At 42.0% G+C, this 18,206-nt stretch overlaps 1 long non-coding RNA gene across 5 annotated transcripts; it reads left to right on the top strand.

Moving 5' to 3' along the window:
* The first annotated feature begins 15,317 nt into the window (after nucleotides 1-15,317).
* On the top strand, nucleotides 15,318-18,004 carry LOC126994003 (uncharacterized). Of its 5 annotated transcripts, none has more exons than XR_007748700.1 (4): nucleotides 15,318-16,594; nucleotides 16,762-16,973; nucleotides 17,232-17,365; nucleotides 17,904-18,004. It is a non-coding gene; the product is annotated as an uncharacterized LOC126994003 (long non-coding RNA). The 5 variants fall into 5 exon arrangements; XR_007748698.1 differs by lacking the exon at nucleotides 17,904-18,004 and adding an exon at nucleotides 17,738-17,893; XR_007748697.1 differs by lacking the exons at nucleotides 15,318-16,594; nucleotides 17,904-18,004 and adding exons at nucleotides 16,599-16,679; nucleotides 17,738-17,893.
* Nucleotides 18,005-18,206: the final 202 nt, after the last annotated feature.

Below are 18,206 nucleotides of genomic sequence, written 5' to 3'. Positions count from 1 at the left end.
TCCATTAAAATCTTTCTTATATTTTCTCCCTCCCAGCAACAGCTTTCTCCCTCTCTGTTCCGTCCTTCTTGGCTCGGGGGCTCTTAAACAAGGCGTCACAGTGCAGGGCGGCGTTAACATGAGCCCAATCAGAGTGGGATGGACGCAGGAGAGGTTTGAATTTAATCTGGGTTTTGATGACACAATATTAACTATATCCTGGGATTGGTATTATAAGACACTTTCGCTTCTCATGTCAACTATGTTCCGTATTTCTGAAGGTCAAAGAGGGGGCAATCGGGTTCTAATGAGTGTTTCTTCATGTTCAGGGTACAGAGGAAGGGTCAACCTATCACCTGGTCATAAAACTATACTCCTGGAAATGTCAAAGACTCCTTGGAAAGCCTTGCCAAATATGTGTTTCTTTAGGTTCAGGGTACAGAGCAAGGGTCAAACTACCACCTGGTCATAAAACTATACTCCTGGAAATGTCAAAGACTCCTAGGAAAGCCTTGCCAAATATGTGTTTCTTCATGTTCAGGGTACAGAGGAAGGGTTTTAACAGTTTTAACTACCTCTGAACAATGCTGACCGGGCTTTAAATCGCTTGATATAGTGATTCCAAGATCCTTTTCTTTACTTACTGCAGAAAGTTGTTGGCCATTCATTACGTACCGAACGCGATTGTTATTTTTTTCGATGTGCAACACTTTACATTTCTCAACGTTAAATTTCATTTGCCATTGATTGGCCCAACGTGCAAGTCGATCTATATCTGATTGTAAAGCTTCTTCGTCGAGTATCGCAGTTACTTTACTAGCAATTTTTGTGTCATCAGCAAATTTTGATACTTTGCAAGTGAGCCCATCATCGATATCATTAACATAGATTAAGCAGAGCATGGGGCCAAGCACTGATCCTTGAGGTACGCCGCTTTTGACATCGAGCCAGTTAGATGTAACACCGTTTAGAACTACTCTCTGTTTCCGCTCAGAGAGCCAGTCCGCAAGCCAATTGTGAATATTACCCGAGATACCGTGCGCCAGTAGTTTGCTGAGCAATCGTTGGTGGGGGACCTTATCAAATGCCTTTTGAAAATCCAGATATATGATATCTACTGATCTGCTTTCATCGAACACCTCAAAAATATAGTGAAAAAAATCAAGTAAGTTAGTCAAACACGAACGTTTACTACGAAAGCCATGTTGCGAATTATTTATTATATTATTTTCTTCGAAGAATTTCACCATATTGTCGCGAATGATAGTCTCCATTAACTTACAAACAATAGATGTCAGGCTAATTGGTCGATAGTTTCCTGGATGAGACTTGTCCCCCTTTTTGAAAATTGGTGTGACATTTGCAAGTTTCCAATCCGACGGAACTTTTCCAGCTGTTAAAGATTTATTGAATATGATGGAGCGCGGTTTACAAATTTGATGTTTGATTTCTTTTAAGACCCTAGGGGTAATTTTGTCCGGACCAGGAGCTTTGCTTACTTTAATCTTTTCAATTGTGCGTAAAATGTCACTTTCTACGATGAGCACGCCACTTAACATCTTTTCGGTCCTTCTAACCTCCGGCGGTTGAGGTGAGGGTTGAACTTCCACCAGGGTCATTAAACTACCCCTAGGAATGAAAGCCTTGTCAAATGTGTGATTCTCTTCATGGTACAGAGGGAAGCCTAAAACTTTTACAAAAGCCATATCAAATCTGTGTGTTTAGGTTCATGGGTTCCAGGGTCACAAAACTACCCTGGAAATGTCAGAGACTCCACTGAAAGCCTTGTCAAGTGTGTGTGCGTGTGTGGCAATGTTTAATGATATGAACCTGCCCCTTCCCCATACCCCAGATGAAGCAGGCAGTCTCCGAAGGGTGTTCCCGGTGCCCTGCGTTTGGTGATGAATTAATATTCCAAGGGCACTGTAGTCTAGGAAGCCCTGTTGAGTCACTCTATTCCCCGGGAAACTAATTACCACAGGAGATTTTGTGGCCTCCTTGTAGTCAGTGGGCGTAAAGACAACTCCCTCGTTCATTGTTTTCCCCTCTGTGTGGCCAAAGGTACAGTCTTAGGCCATGTAGCATTAAGCCCTGGAAAAGAATGACGTGCTCCCTGACGCAGCTTTCCTTAGGGCTCAGGATCTTGACAGCAGGGCCGTGGCACCCTCAGAGGTTAACTGGCATGGTGGCGGCACGTGCCATCTTGGTAATGGCACAGATAATTCTCCTCTGTACCACAAGAGAGCAAGATGGATGCTGGAATACGAGAGCAGATTATAATACCAAATAGAATATGTAGCAGGTAGAGTTACATAGCAAATTATAATACCAGGTAGAGTTAGATAGTAGATGAAGAAGATATGACCTAAATTTTAGTGTACAAGTCTACTTTTTGAGCCTGAAAAAATCCCTCCATAACTATGGGTCCACTTCTATGGCTAGGATAAAATGTCAGCCTCAACCACAAGTATTTCCAGCTAAAACTTGTGTGCGCTGAACTTACTTGACATATTAAAGCAAAGATTAATATATACGAATAATAATAACTGATAAAATGAATACTAATACTAATAAAAGTTCCGTCGAGTCCTACGAGTGTGTTTTACTATGCTATACGGCATGAAGCGGCAGTATCAGGGCACTATGGTATGGAGCTGTTACCACTAATGTCTTAGCCTGGGTATTCTGAATCCTGGGAAGCTGGTTCTGACTGCAGATTTTGTGACCTCCATCAGGCATATAGGTGACTCCCTCATTAGTTATTGTATGCTGCACTTGTGTGACCCCGGTGGTAGAGAGACACCCTCCTTCTGTACCATAAACCTAAGAAACACACATTTGACGAGGCTTTCATGAAGGTTTGCAGCATTTCCAGAGGTAGTTTGATGACCCTGCTGGTAGTGTGACCCTGCTTCTGTACCATGAACCTAAAAAACACACTTTTGAGAAGACTTTTGTGGGAGTTCTCACCATTTCCAGGGGTAGTTTTATGACACTGGTGGTAGAGAGACCCTTGTTCTGTACCATGAACCTGAGAAACACTCATTTGAGAAGACTTTTGTTGGAGTTCTCGGTATTTCCAGGGGTAGTTTGATGACACCAGTGGTAGTTTTATTGATGTAGTGGTCAGTTCTGGTCCCTGTACAGGTTCTGCAATAAAAGTCCTGTGCCTTATTCCTTCAGAGCCATTGGTAGTGTCACCTTGAGAGGTTTAACCCAGTGGTATCAGCGGGGATCATGTTTCTTAATGGTCCCTCCAAGCGAGAAAAATGAGAAAAAATCACCCCTCACACAAACCATTTCATAATATATATCAAAGCATTTGTGATCAGATTATGTATCATCTGTTTTGGGGGGTTTAAATCATGGCACAAATTTGGCCCGTCGCTGCTACACGGTAAAGCCACAAATTTGGCCCGTACAATAAGCCACAAATTTGGCCCGTCGCTGCTACACAATAAGCCACAAATTTGGCCCGTCACTGCTACACAATAAGCCACAAATTTGGCCCGTCGCTGCTACACGATAAGCAGTGGTTAGCACACTCGGCTCACAACCGAGAGAGCCCGGGTTCGATTCCCGGGTGGAGTGGAAAAAATTAGGCGGCTTTTCTGATACCCTACGCCCCTGTCCCCTGCACACTAAACAAAACTTTCCAAACTACGTGTTAGCCCTGTGTACCCAAGCTCAGTGAAGGAGAGAGGTGCCAGTGACTCAGGATCACAAGTGCACTGATGAGCCTTGACGAGATAATGCATTGCTCATATGCTGTGAATACATTGTTGACGTAAGCGTACTATAACAATTGATAATTCTTGAGCGTAAGGGTGCTTGTTCGTATGCAAGATGTCATTCTTGTGCTAACTAACTCAGCTCAGAGTCACTGACATTTGGTCCTCAATGCATTACAGAGATTATTGACAATTGTTATGAGACTGTGGTGGTGTGGATGCAATTATTTTGTCAGCCATTCCACTCAGGACATTGATCGCTATTCTGAGACGCTTCCGACTAAATGCCAAAAAAGAGGAAAATGTGTTCTCAGGAGTTTTTAGAGTTATGGGTACAGAAGCCTTGTCAGACTCCCACCAGGGTCAAAACACTAGCCGTGGAAAGGCCCACAACTCCTACCAAAGCCATGTTAAGTGTGTGTGTGTGTGTGTGTGCTTGGGTGCAGAAACCCTTGATAACATGTAGGGATGTATCGCTATGGGTGGTATCGGCACATTTTAAGAGAACTAATGTACTACTTTCTTTTTTCTTCCCTTCTATGGGGAACCAAGGAGTAGTGTTTTTTTTTATTAACATTTGATATTGCCTTTTAGCTGCTGGAATTATTGTATAAAAAAATTAATGCACAAGTATCGGTCAAATATTGGGGTATTGGTATCGGTAAAAATTTTGGTATTGGTACATCCTTAATAACATGGACCATTCTCAGGCAGTTTAAATGCTGGGGCTGACCTCATCCTTATTTAATTGAGTCAATGATAACTCTAGTAGGTGGTATAGAAGCATAATTACCGGTAAAAGTATACAGAATTATAATATCTGGCAAAATTAATACGTAAAGCACATACTGCACCATAGCTATACGATATATGACGATGATAGGTATCTATTTAGTAATGCTGTGATTACACTGTTAAAAATCTGCTGCAAGGCTTTGAGGCCTGTCACTAGTGGAGCCTGTGACCACATGTTGTCTGCAGACCCATTCATACGTTAGAGACAGACACACCAGTCGGCTGTGCTATTTGATGATGACTGAGGCCTTCACCGTCAAGGATAATGATGACTTTGTGGCGGTCTTGTGGGGTCTGCATTGCCACCAACTTGAGCATGACTTTGGCCAGTATAGTAAGACAGTTTTGCTTCTTACATCAGCTATTTCTAAGGGCCAAAGAGGGGATCAGTTGGGTTGCAATGAGTGTTTTTTGGGTTCATGCAACTGAAGAAGGGTTAGGCCAGCACCAGGGTTATAAAACTACCCCTGGAAATGCCCACAATTCCTAGGAAGGCCTTGCCAGATGTGTGTTTCTTCAGGGTCATGGTACAGAGGAAGGGTCACACTACCACCAGGGCCACAAAACTACCCCTGGAAATGCCCACAACTCCTAGGAAATCCTTGACAAATGTGTGTTTCTATAGGTTCATGGTACAGAGGAAAGGTCACACTACCACCAGGGCCACAAAACTGCTCCTGGAAATGTTCAAAACTCCTACGAAAACCTTGGCAAATCTGTGTTTTTAGGTTCATGATACAGAGGAAGGATCAAACTACTATCGAGGTCACAAATCTACCCCTGGAAATAAAGAAAAACCCATGAAAGGACAGAATTAGGATCAAACGACTTCAGTATAACCATTTCAAATAGTCTGTTTGGGTGTTGGACTCCCTCCCTCTCCTATGTTATCTATAGGTAATACATGAGAAGGAAAAATAAGTGTTGGGACTGTGCAAAGTATTACGAGTTAAACCCGAGAAGTTTTGGGTCCCTCCAAAGGTCGGTTTAGGGGCGGCGAAATGTCTTATAATGCGACCCTATGTATCATCTATTTTAGGGGGTTTATGTCATGGCAAAAATTTGGCCCGTCGCTGCTACACGGTAAAGCCATAAAATTAGCCCGTCACTGCTACACGGTTAATTGTATTTTGACGCTCTGACCTCACACGGCACGGCTAGTCTAGTCTCGCATTGGCTGGGCTCCTGCGTGAGGACTAAGCCTGTATTGCACCCAGCAGCACACACATGGCAAGGCTTTCGGAGGAGTCTGGGGCATTTCCAGGGGTAGTTTAATGACCCTTCTGGTAATGTGACTTCTGTACCATGAACAGAAGAAATGCACATTTGAGAAGGCTTTCGGATGAGTTTTGCGCATTTCCAGGGGTAGTTTAATGACCCTGGTGGTAGTGTGACCCTTCTTCTGTACCATGAACCTGAAAAACACACATTTGAGAAGGCTTTCGGAGGAGTTTGAGGCATTTCCAGGGGTAGTTTAATGACCCTGGTGGTAGTGTGACCATTCTTCTGAACCATGAACTTACCAAAACATTCAATAAGACCTAACTGACCTCATTTTTGGCCTTTGGAAATATCTGATGTTAAGGAGTGAGGCATCTAAGTATACCTACCTTAGTAACCTTTCTATAGCAGCTCCTAGGATGAAGATTCTGTACGTCAGTAAGGGAGGAAAATACATTCGTTGAAGGAGATTTTATACCGTAGGGAAGTGTCTGAAGGAGTGAGCTACTTAACCCATTGTGGAGGTTAGCTTGAAGCGGTGGAGGACTTCCTCTCTCCTGTTGAGTGCCTCATGGTGTGCCTGGTAATTAAGATTATATAAATGTTCTTGTCTATCATATAGTATTTTGTTCATCCTCTCTCTCTCTCTCTCTCTCTCTCTCTCTCTCTCTCTCTCTCTCTCTCTCTCTCTCTCAATCTCTCTCTCTCTCTCTCAATAAATCTCTCTCTCTCAATAAATCTCTCTCTCTCCTCAATAAATCTCCTCTCTCTCTCTCTCTCTCTCTCCTCTATAAATACTCTCCCTCCTCAATAAATCATCTCCCTTCTATATATATCTCTCTCTCTCTCTCTCTCTCTCTCTCTCTCTCTCTCTCTCTCTCTCTCTCTCTCTCTCTCTCTCTCTCTCTCTCTCAATAAATACTCTCTCTCTCAATAAATCTCTCTCCTCAATAAATCCTCTCTCTCTCTCTCTCAATAAATCTCTCTTCTCAATAAATCTCCTCTCTCTCCTCAATCAATCCTTTCTCTCAATAAATCTCTCTCTCTCAATAAATCTCTCTCTCTCTCTCTCTCTCTCTCTCTCTCTCTCTCTCTCTCTCTCTCTCTCTCTCTCTCTCCTCTCTCTCTCTCTCTCTCCTCAATAAATCTCCTCTCTCTCTCTCTCTCTCCTCAATAAATCTCCTCTCTCTCTCTCTCTCTCCTCAATAAATCTCCTCTCTCTCTCTCTCTCTCCTCAAAAAAACTCCTCTCTCTCTCTCTCTCTCCACAATCTCCTCTCTCTCAATAAATCTCTCTCTCCTCAATAAATCTCTCTCTCTCCTCAATAAATCCTCTCTCTCAAATCCTCTCTCAATAAATCCTCTCTCCTCAATAAATCCTCTCTCTCTCAATAAATCTCTCTCTCTCTCCTCAATAAATCCTCTCTCTCCTCAATAAATTCTCTCTCTCTCTCTCTCCTCAATTAATTTTCTCAATAAATCTCCTCTCTCTCCTCAATAAATCCTCTCTTCTCAATAAATCCCCCTCTCAATAAATCCTCTCTCCTCAATAAATTCTCTCTCTCTCTCTCTCTCTCTCTCTCTCTCTCTCTCTCTCTCTCTCTCTCTCTCTCTCTCACAATAAATCCTCTCTTCTCAATAAATCCCCTCTCTCTCTCTCCTCAATAAATCCTCTCTTCTCAATAAATCCCCTCCTCAATAAATCCTCTCTCTCTCTCCTCAATAAATCCTCTCCCTTCTCAATAAATCCTCTCTCTCTCTCTGCCTATCTTAGCTGGACGTCTTGTAGTTTATGTAAAATTTGCTTCGGCTGTCACAGATTTCACCTCTGTTCTCTTTCTGTGTGTGGTTCAGGCTTCTCTTGCTGACATATTTGTTTAATTTCATTTGGCGTTTTGGTAATTGTTTATACGTCTATGCTCTCATTACCACTCCTCTCTTCTGCTCTCTCTCCAAGCTCCTCCTCTCAACTTTTCCTTGTTTTCATTCTTCTTTTAACTCATTTTCTCCCTCATTTTGACTCATCTTTACTCAACTTCTTTTTACTCATCTCCTCTTTCCATTCCTCTTCTAATAGGTTTTGTTAAGAACTTTAAACATTTTACTTACTATTATATTGATATGTTATAGTATATCTATATATATATATATATATATATATATATATATATATATATATATATATATATATATATATATATATATATAGGGCATATATATATATATATATATATATATATATATATATATATATATATATATATATATATATATATATATATATATATATATATATATATATATATATATATATATATATATATATATATATATATATATATATATATATATATATATATATATATATATATATATATATATATATATATATATATTTATTTATATATATATATATTTATTTATATATATATATATTTATTTATATATATATATATTTATTTATATATATATATATATATATATATATATATATATATATTAACTTATTGCATGATATACTTATTGCATAGTATTGCAACATATGCAAAAAGTGAGCCATATAATTTTTCTAAAATAAATACAAAATTATTTTTTTGTCAATCATTTATTAAATAAATAGAGCACATTTCCTTCACTAAGAGGCTGATTATGCAGGAACTTGACATCTTGTTCTTTCTTCTTCCAGAGTGTGGGGTGTCCCGCAGGCAGGCAGACCGAGACGCCAGCCATTCAATTCTGCCGAGGGAAGGAAGTCGTGTTAGTCAACTCTGATGACTTGTACTTTTCTACCTGTTCTGTAAGCCAGTCACAGAAGATGTGAACTATATCTGTACTATGAAGTCTTATAAATAAAGTTAAAGGCTACACCTATGACTTTATCTTGCCCCAAACCCATTTAGCTAATATCCCCGGACACTTTTTTAGGTATAATTGACTTAAGTACATTTTTCAGGCTACTTTTCAAGATGTTTTTGAGCTGTAAGCTGATATATCTAATTGCTTTGATCTTTTTTAAAAGCTAATTCTATATATATTAAAGGGAGGAACTAATTTTCATACAGAAAAAAAAACTTATAATATAAAAAGAATTATATATGAATTGGAAACAAGATATAAGAGAAGACAACGAAGGGAACTAACAAGAGGAGAGATTGTATACATAAAGAGCTCAAAAGTCATTGAAAAAGCAATGGAAATTAAGAGACAATAATAACATATGAAATAAAAGACGTGGAAACAAGTACTCTAAAAGATGAGAACTCAAAGACAGAGGAAGACGAGACCTTAGATATACAACCAAGAAGAAAATCAGACATGAGATTATTACTATGACATAATACCTTAGACAAAGAGAAAGCAGATAACATATCACAGACTAAAATATTTGAGGCGTACGGCAGAGAAGTGAGGTGACATTAGGAATGGCGACCCTTGTGTAAATTGTACGCAATTAGTATCATAACATAGCAATTTAACTCTAATTTGCACTGGGAAAGACAGACTACCCCTCCAAGGATGAACGAGGGACGAATCAAAATGGAAGCTCAACTTTTATGGGGCAGACGGAGGGTCACTTTCCCTTGTAACGTACATCATGACGAGCAATATAACAATAATTATGTTCTAGTTAGCAAGGGGGGAAAGGAAGAACAAGATATAGTTACTTGCAAGGGAAAATAAACCTTGCATAGGATGAGCGGAGGGCTGGAAGTCTCGTAATCTGTTCTCAGTGTGTGAACGTACTCTAGTATACGTAAGAATAGGTCATCGTGCCTTAGGATTTCTCTGCCGTAAGCCTCGTTTATACGTTAAGAGATGAGGAGGAAGGGAAACAAGCAAATAATGGAACTATATATACGATACAGTGAAAAGGATTTACCGAGAAGGATGTACGTATGAGAGGAGGAGGATGAGAAGAGAGATTAAAAGTAAAGGGAAGTAAAACTGACGATGAGGATATATATAAATAAAACTAAATAAAGAAGGAATGATTAGAACTGAGAGAGAGAGAGAAAGGTACATCACAGAGGAGGAAAGTCTGGAATTTGAGGAAGACAAGGAGGAAGGAACGCCAGCCGTGGAGTCTACTGTCGTTAAGGAGCTGATTCAAGGTACGTCTCAAACTTTCCTTCCTAAGATCTATGAGGCAGACCCTTCCGCCCCTCACGTCAGCTACTTGCAAAGGTCAATAAGGAGATCAATCAAGTTCTCACGAGTCTTGTTTTAAGATTCATGGTAAGGAGAAAGTTAAAACTACCACCTGGGTCATCAAACTGCCCCTGGAAATTCTCACAACTCCTACAAAAGCCTGTCAAATGTGTGCGCTTGGAACAATATTTTTAAGAATGTGACTGTCAGATGCCAAAAAGGAGATCAATCGGGTTCTAATTGAGTGGTTTTGAAGGTTCATGGTACATAGGAAGGGTTAATCTATCACCAGGGTCATAAAACTACCCCTGGAAATGCCCAAACCTCCTACGGAAGCCTTAAATACAAGTCTCTCGGGATGGCTTTTTCAAGAATGTGAGCCTCGGACATTTCCGCTCCTCACATCAGCTACTTCCAAAGGCCGTAAAGGAGATGAATTGGGTTCTTTTGACTTGTTTTATAGGTTCATGGTAAAGAGGAAAGGTCTTGCTACAACCAGGGTCATAAAACTACCCCTGGAAATGCCCACAACTCCTATGAAAGCCCTGTCAGTTTACCTCACTCAGGCGACAAAATGTTTTTGAAAACGACACTAATACAACCAATACAACGTTTGAGGTTCTTGGTACAGTAGAAGGGTTAAACAACCAACACCAGGGTCATCAAACTACTACTACCCCTGGAAATGCCCACAACTCCTATGATGAAGGCCCTGTAAAAGGTGTGCGCTTGGGCAGGTGACATTATTTTTCAGTCCTCGCGGTTTCTGACGTAATATTGTAGTTTGCAAAAAATGATCAGATTTGACAAAAAATTACCAAATTGAGTGGATGGAGAGGTAGAGACATTAGCCACACCAAGCTAAGCACAACCTATGCAGCCCTCAGAACGAAGACCTATTGACAGCCTAACATCACTGCACTTCGTAACGCCAGAACACACACACCACATGACGTAGAGACACCAAGTTTGCGGCAGATTGAAGAGGAAGGATGGATAAACAAATGCTGGTATATTCAAAGCTGCCGGGTTAGGGAGAGCCGTGATACTGATAATGTTAAGTGAGCAATTTTCAGGAAGACGTCACATTACCGTACAGGGACAACCGATTGCATGGTACGTTCCCGCCTTTTAGGGATTAAGCTGGTAGTATTTTTAAACATAACCGCCTCAGTTCACCGCCTTGAAAATTCTCTCGTGGTAGGAGTTACAGGGCTTTCAATGGACTGTTTTGTGACCCTGGTGATAGTTTAACATGGTCTCGCATCTTCAACTGGAAAATTACCCATGAAAACCTGGTTCATCTTCTCTACGGCCCTGCAAAACTCATAATAGGGAACAGCTGGAAAGCCTGTCGTCATAGATCCTACAATGGTTTCATGGACTGACTGTTTCGTGACCCTGGTGATAGTTTTACATTCCCTCTGTACTATGAATGGGAAAATTACCAATAAATACCCAGATTATCTTCTCTGAGGCCTTGGGAATAGTCATTAAGGAGCGCTAAAAAGCCTCTCATAGTAAGTAGTTCCTGGGCTTTTAATGGACTGTGTTGTGACCCTGATGATAGCTATACACTCCCTCTGCACCATGAATGGGAAAATTACCCATGAAATCCCTATTTATCTTCTCTACGGCCCTACAAAAGTCATAATAGGAGCAGGGAAGCCTCTCGTCATAGATCCTACAGTGGTTTCAGGGACTGGTTTGTGACCCTGGTGATAGTTTTACACTCCCTCTGCACCATGAATGGTTAAACCACCCATGAAAACCTGGTTAGCCTTCTCTGTGGCTTTGGGAAACAGTCATAACAGCTTTTCAAACAAGCAAACTGCAGTGTCATGAAGTTCAAGAATACAGGCTTTATTCAGAAGGTCATTCCTGGTACAGTAAGCAGTATAATCTGACTTACAGTGAACTACAGACTCTGGAGATAGAGAGCAAAGATCCGCACTCGTAGCTCACCCAAACAGGTCCCAATGTTAGGTACCACATACCTGTAACCGCATATACGTAACAGCACACTTCCCTTCAGTACCAGGAGGCTGGGTCCCCACACGGTACAATAATATCATGTTTAAAGAGAAAGAAAGATGCTTGGCGTGAGAACTTTTGATATGATAGTATAGTAGCACCTGCAGGCAGGAAACACACATGGGCCAGGGAGAAGAAAGAAAGAAGCAAAAAGAACTTAGCTAGCAGATGCTTGGCGTGAGAACAGGCTAACTTTTGATAAGAACTATAGAGTGCTGGACATCAGGAAGTGAATCAAGGTACTTTGGACTCATGGAAGTACCCTCTTGGTGACTGAATGGAGTGGCGAGTGTGTGTAGGGTATGTCCAGGGGTAGTTATAAGACACTGGTGGTAGTTTGACCCTTCCTCTGTACCATGAACATAAAGACACACACATTTGCCGAAGCTTTTGTAGGAGTTTTGGGTATTTCCAGTAGTTTTATGGCCCTGGTGGTAGTGTGACCCTTCTTTTCTACCGTGAACCTAAAGAAACACACATTTGGCAAAGCTTTTGTAGGAGTTTTGGGTATTTCCAGGGGTAGTTTTAAGACACAGGTGGTAGTGTGACCCTTCCTCTGTACCATGAACATAAAGACACACACATTTGGCAAAGCTTTCGTAGGAGTTTTGGTCATCTCCAGGGGTAGTTTTATGGCCCTGGTGGTAGTGTGACCATTCTTCTGTACCGTGAACCTAGAGAAACACACATTTGACAAGGCTTTCAAGGGAGTTTAGGGGATTTCCAGGGGGTAGTTTTATGACACTGGTGGTAGTGTGACCCTTCCTCTGTACCATGAACCTAAAGAAACACACATTTGACAAGGCTTTCAAGAGAGTTTAGGGCATTTCCAGGGGTAGTTTTATGACCTGGTGGTAGTGTGACCCTTCCTCTGTACCGTGAACCTAGAGAAACACACATTTGACAAGGCTTTCAAGGGAGTTTAGGGGATTTCCAGGGGGTAGTTTTATGACACTGGTGGTAGTGTGACCCTTCCTCTGTACCATGAACCTAAAGAAACATATTTGGCAAGGCTTTCGTAGGAGTTTGGGGCATTTCCAGGGATAGTTTTAGGACACTTGTGGTAGTTTGATCATCCTTCTGTACCATGAACTTAAAGAAACACACATTTGACAAGGTTTTCGAGGGAGTTTTATGCATTTTCAGGGGGTAGTTTTATGATCCTGGTGGTAGTTTGACCCTTCCTCTGTACCCTGAACCTAAAGAAACGCACATTTGACAAGGCTTTCAAGGGAGTTTTGGGTATTTCCAGGAGTAGTTTTATGACCCTTGTGGTAGTTTGACCCTTCCTCTGTACCATGAACCTAAAAAAACACATTTGGCAAGGCTTTCGTAGGAGTTTGGGTATTTCCAGGGGTAGTTTTAAGACCCTGGTGGTAGTTTGACCATTCTTCTGTACCGTGAACCTAGAGAAACACACATTTGACAAGGCTTTCAAGGGAGTTTAGGGCATTTCCAGGGGGTAGTTTTATGACCCTGGTGGTAGTGTGACCCTTCCTCTGTACCGTGAACCTAGAGAAACATTTGACAAGGCTTTCAAGGGAGTTTAGGGCATTTCCAGGGGGTAGTTTTATGACCTGGTGGTAGTTTGACCCTTCCTCTGTACCATGAACCTAAAAAAACATATTTGGCAAGGCTTTCCTAGGAGTCTTTGACATTTCCAGGAGTATAGTTTTATGACCTGGTGGTAGTGTGACCCTTCCTCTGTACCATGAACCTAAAAAAACATATTTGGCAAGGCTTTCCTTGGAGTCTGACATTTCCAGGAGTATAGTTTTATGACCTGGTGGTAGTGTGACCCTTCCTCTGTACCCTGAACATGAAGAAACACATATTTGGCAAGGCTTTCCTAGGAGTCTTTGACATTTCCAGGAGTATAGTTTTATGACCTGGTGGTAGTGTGACCCTTCCTCTGTACCATGAACCTAAAGAAACATATTTGGCAAGGCTTTCGTAGGAGTTTGGGGCATTTCCAGGGGTAGTTTTATGACCCTGGTGGTAGTTTGACCCTTCCTCTGTACCCTGAACCTAAAGAAACACATATTTGGCTAGGCTTTCCTAGGAGTCTTTGACATTTCCAGGAGTATAGTTTTATGACCTGGTGGTAGTGTGACCCTTCCTCTGTACCATGAACAAGAAGAAACACTCATTAGAACCCGATTGCCCCCTCTTTGACCTTCAGAAATACGGTACATAGTTGACGTGAGACGTGAGAGGGAGAAAGCTGTTGCCGAGAGGGAGAAAATGTAAGAGGGATTTTAGTGGAAGCAACCAGGATTTTCAGCAGAAACAACTGGATTACAGGCACGGAAGATTAACCCGGTAGCAGCGACGGGCCAAATTTGTTGCTTTACCGTGTAGCAGCGACGGGCCAAATTTGTGGCTTTACCGTGTAGCAGCGACGGGCCAAATTCGTGGCTTTACCATGTAGCAGCGATGGGCCAAATTTGTGCCATAATATAAACCCCCCAAAATAGATGATACATAAACTGATCACAAATGCTTTGATATATATTATGAAATGGTTTGTGTGAGGGGTGATTTTTTCTCATTTTTCTCACGTAGAGGGACCATTGATAAACAGGGTCCCCGATGCTACAAGGTTAAGAACTGAGGATTTAAATGAAAATAATTGGAATTTTAGTTGAAACAACTCAGTTACAGCCACACAAGAATAAGAACTAAGAATTTTAATGAAAAAAATGGGATTTTTTGTGGACAATATCATGATTTTTGTGGAAACGATGGATTTTAGTGGAAAATGCAAGGATTTATGCAGAAACAGCTGGGATTTTAGTGAAAGGAGCAAGGATTTATGCAGAAACAGCTGGGATTTTAGTGGAAAGAGCAAGGATTTATGCAGAAACAGCTGGGATTTTAGTGAAAAGAGCAAGGATTTATGCAGAAACAGATGGGATTTTAGTGAAAAGGGCAAGGATTTATGCAGAAACAGCTGGGATTTTAGTGAAAAGAGCAAGGATTTATGCAGAAACAGATGGGATTTTAGTGAAAGGAGCAAGGATTTATGCAGAAACAGCTGGGATTTTAGTGAAAAGAGCAAGGATTTATGCAGAATTAACTGGGATTTTAGTGGAAAGGACGACAAAGAAAGGGAGAGGGAAGAGGTATTTTAGGGAAGAGAGGGGATGTTTTAGTAAGGGAGGAAGGGAAGAAGGGGAGAGAGATTTAAGCAGGGGAGAGAAGGGGGGGAGAGGTGTCAGCAAGGAGGGAGGGAGGGAGGGGGAAGGAGAACAGTATGGAGAGAAATATCAGCAGGGAGGAAAGGGGAGGGGAAAACAACAGTCTGGAGAGAGAGATTCCAGCAGGCGAGGAAGGGGGAAGAGATGTTTCAGCAGGAAGGGAGGGAGGGAGGGAGGATTGGGGAGAGGGATTTAAGCAGGGGAGGAGAGAGAAGAAAACTTGAGGGTAGGGTAGGGAAGGGAGGAGGGGGAGGCATTCCTGCGTCAACTGTAGGAATGTTTAAGGTTATTATATTGATGCACACACTTAACATCAGCCCACCAGAGGGGTTCAAACTTGCTGAGGGACTGTTCTAATGTCTCAAGGCAGGGGAGTGGGATTAAACAGTAGCCCAGTGTGAGGTTTTTGTTTATATATGACCCAGGAAACATTCAACAGCCACATCAAAGTACTGTATTTTAGCGACTTTTAACCCTGTAGCAGCGAGGATCACGATTTTTAACCCGTACAGTGTTTACTACATGCATATACATACCTCTTAGGGAAGTGTTTATTACGTATATATACACAAGCTCTTTTGAGGGCTTATGCGCCCTTTATTTTTGTTTGTGTATGTAACATTGTTCATTGACAATGAAGAGCAATAATTTGACAAGTCTTGGTAGTTTTAAATGGATGTTAAAGAGCCTTTCTGTACATTTGTCTGCATTCCAACAAAAATCATTATACAAGAAGGTAAGTTACTTTCTTCTAGGTAATTACTCCTCGATTCTATAATCAGTAAGGCATAAGGAATTGTAAATTGCGCTTCAGAGTAATTGGAAATGAAAACTGATAGTCGGAAGCATCACAGTATTATGTTGAAGTTGGAAAGTTTTGTTTAGTGGGCGCAACATCTGTGGTCATATGCTGGAGAGAGACAGAAGGGGAAGGAATTATAGAAGGCAACAGGGAAAGTTTTGTTTAGGTGGCACAACATCTGTGGTCATATGCCGGAGAGAGACAGAAGGGGAAGGAATTATAGAAGGGAACAGTTGGAAAGTTTGGTTTAGTGGGCGCAACATCTGTGGTCATATGCCGGAGAGAGACAGAAGGGGAAGGAATTATAGTAGGGAAGAGATGGAACGAATGGTTTAGTGGGCGCAACATCTGTGGTCATATGCCGGAGAGAGACAGAAAGGGAAGGAATTATAGGAGAAGGGAACAGTTGGAAAGTTTGGTTTAGTGGGCGCAACATCTGTGGTCATATGCCGGAGAGAGACAGAAGGGGAAGGAATTATAGGAGAAGGGAACAGTTGGAAAGTTTGGTTTAGTGGGCGCAACATCTGTGGTCATATGCCGAAGACAGAAGGGGAAGGAATTATAGGAGAAGGTAACAGTTGGATAGTTTGGTTTAGTGGGCGAATCATCTGTGGTCATATGCCGGAGAGATACAGAAGGGGAAGGAATTATAGGAGAAGGGAACAGTTGGAAAGTTTGGTTTAGGTGGCACATCTGTGGTCATATGCCGGAGAGAGACAGAAGGGGAAGGAATTATAGGAGAAGGGAACAGTTGGAAAGTTTGGTTTAGGTGGCACATCTGTGGTCATATGCTGGAGAGAGACAGAAGGGGAAGGAATTATAGAAGGGAACGGTTGGAAAGTTTGGTTTAGTGGGCGCAACATCTGTGGTCATATGCCGGAGAGAGACAGAAGGGGAAGGAATTATAGGAGAAGGGAACAGTTGGAAAGTTTGGTTTAGTGGGCGCAACATCTGTGGTCATATGCCGGAGACAGAAGGGGAAAGAATTACAGGAGAAGGGAACAGGGAAAGTTTTGTTTAGGTGGCGCAACATCTGTGGTCATATGCTGGAGAGAGACAGAAGGTGAAAGAATTATAGGAAAAGGGAACAGTTGGAAAGTTTTGTTTAGTGGGCGCAACATCTGTGGTCATATGCTGGAGAGAGACAGAAGGGGAAGGAATTATAGGAGAAGGGAACAGTTGGAAAGTTTGGTTTAGTGGGCACAACATCTGTGGTCATATGCCGGAGACAGAAGGGGAAAGAATTACAGGAGAAGGGAACAGGGAAAGTTTTGTTTAGTGGGCGCAACATCTGTGGTCATATGCCGGAGAGAGACAGAAGGGGAAGGAATTATAGGAGAAGGGAACAGTTGGAAAGTTTGGTTTAGGTGGCGCAACATCTGTGGTCATATGCCGGAGAGAGACAGAAGGGGAAGGAATTATAGGAGAAGGGAACAGTTGGAAAGTTTGGTTTAGGTGGCACAACATCTGTGGTCATATGCGGAAAGAATTACAGGAGAAGGGAACAGGGAAAGCTTTGTTTAGGTGGCGCAACATCTGTGGTCATATACGGAAAGAATTACAGGAGAAGGGAACAGGGAAAGCTTTGTTTAGGTGGCGCAACATCTGTGGTCATATACGGAAAGAATTACAGGAGAAGGGAACAGGGAAAGCTTTGTTTAGGTGGCGCAACATCTGTGGTCATATGCTGGAGAGAGACAGATGGGAAAGAATTACAGAAGGGAACAGGGAAAGTTTCTTTTAGTGGGCGCAACATCTGTGGTCATATGCTGGAGAGAGACAGAAGGGGAAAGAATTACAGAAGGGAACAGGGAAAGTTTCTTTTAGTGGGCGCAACATCTGTGGTCATATGCCGGAGAGAGACAGAAGGGGAAGGAATTACAGAAGGGAACAGGGAAAGTTTCTTTTAGTGGGCACAACATCTGTGGTCATATGCCGGAGAGAGACAGAAGGGGAAAGAATTACAGAAGGGAACAGGGAAAGTTTCTTCTAGTGGGCGCAACATCTGTGGTCATATGCCGGAGAGAGACAGAAGGGGAAGGAATTATAGAAGGCAACAGACCCCAGGAGACGGGACACGACCCCCGATTAATAACTGGTACACTGCTGGGTGGACAGGGGCGTAGGGTATCGGAAAAGCCGCGCAAATTTTTCCACTCCGCCCGGGAATCGAACCCGGGCTCTCTCAGTTGAGCCGAGTGTGCTAACCACTGCACCATGAAGCCCCCCAGTATTATGTTGAGCTTGAGAACTACGGTTGTAGTACAGACGGCCTTGAAGCGAGCAGTGCTGCCTG

This window comes from Eriocheir sinensis, unplaced genomic scaffold (genome assembly GCF_024679095.1).
Source record: "Eriocheir sinensis breed Jianghai 21 unplaced genomic scaffold, ASM2467909v1 Scaffold702, whole genome shotgun sequence".
In the NCBI taxonomy this organism is placed as follows: Eukaryota; Metazoa; Arthropoda; class Malacostraca; order Decapoda; family Varunidae; genus Eriocheir; species Eriocheir sinensis.
The sequence above is the reverse complement of the archived record's forward strand: the minus strand, read 5'-3'. Positions and strand labels throughout refer to the sequence as shown.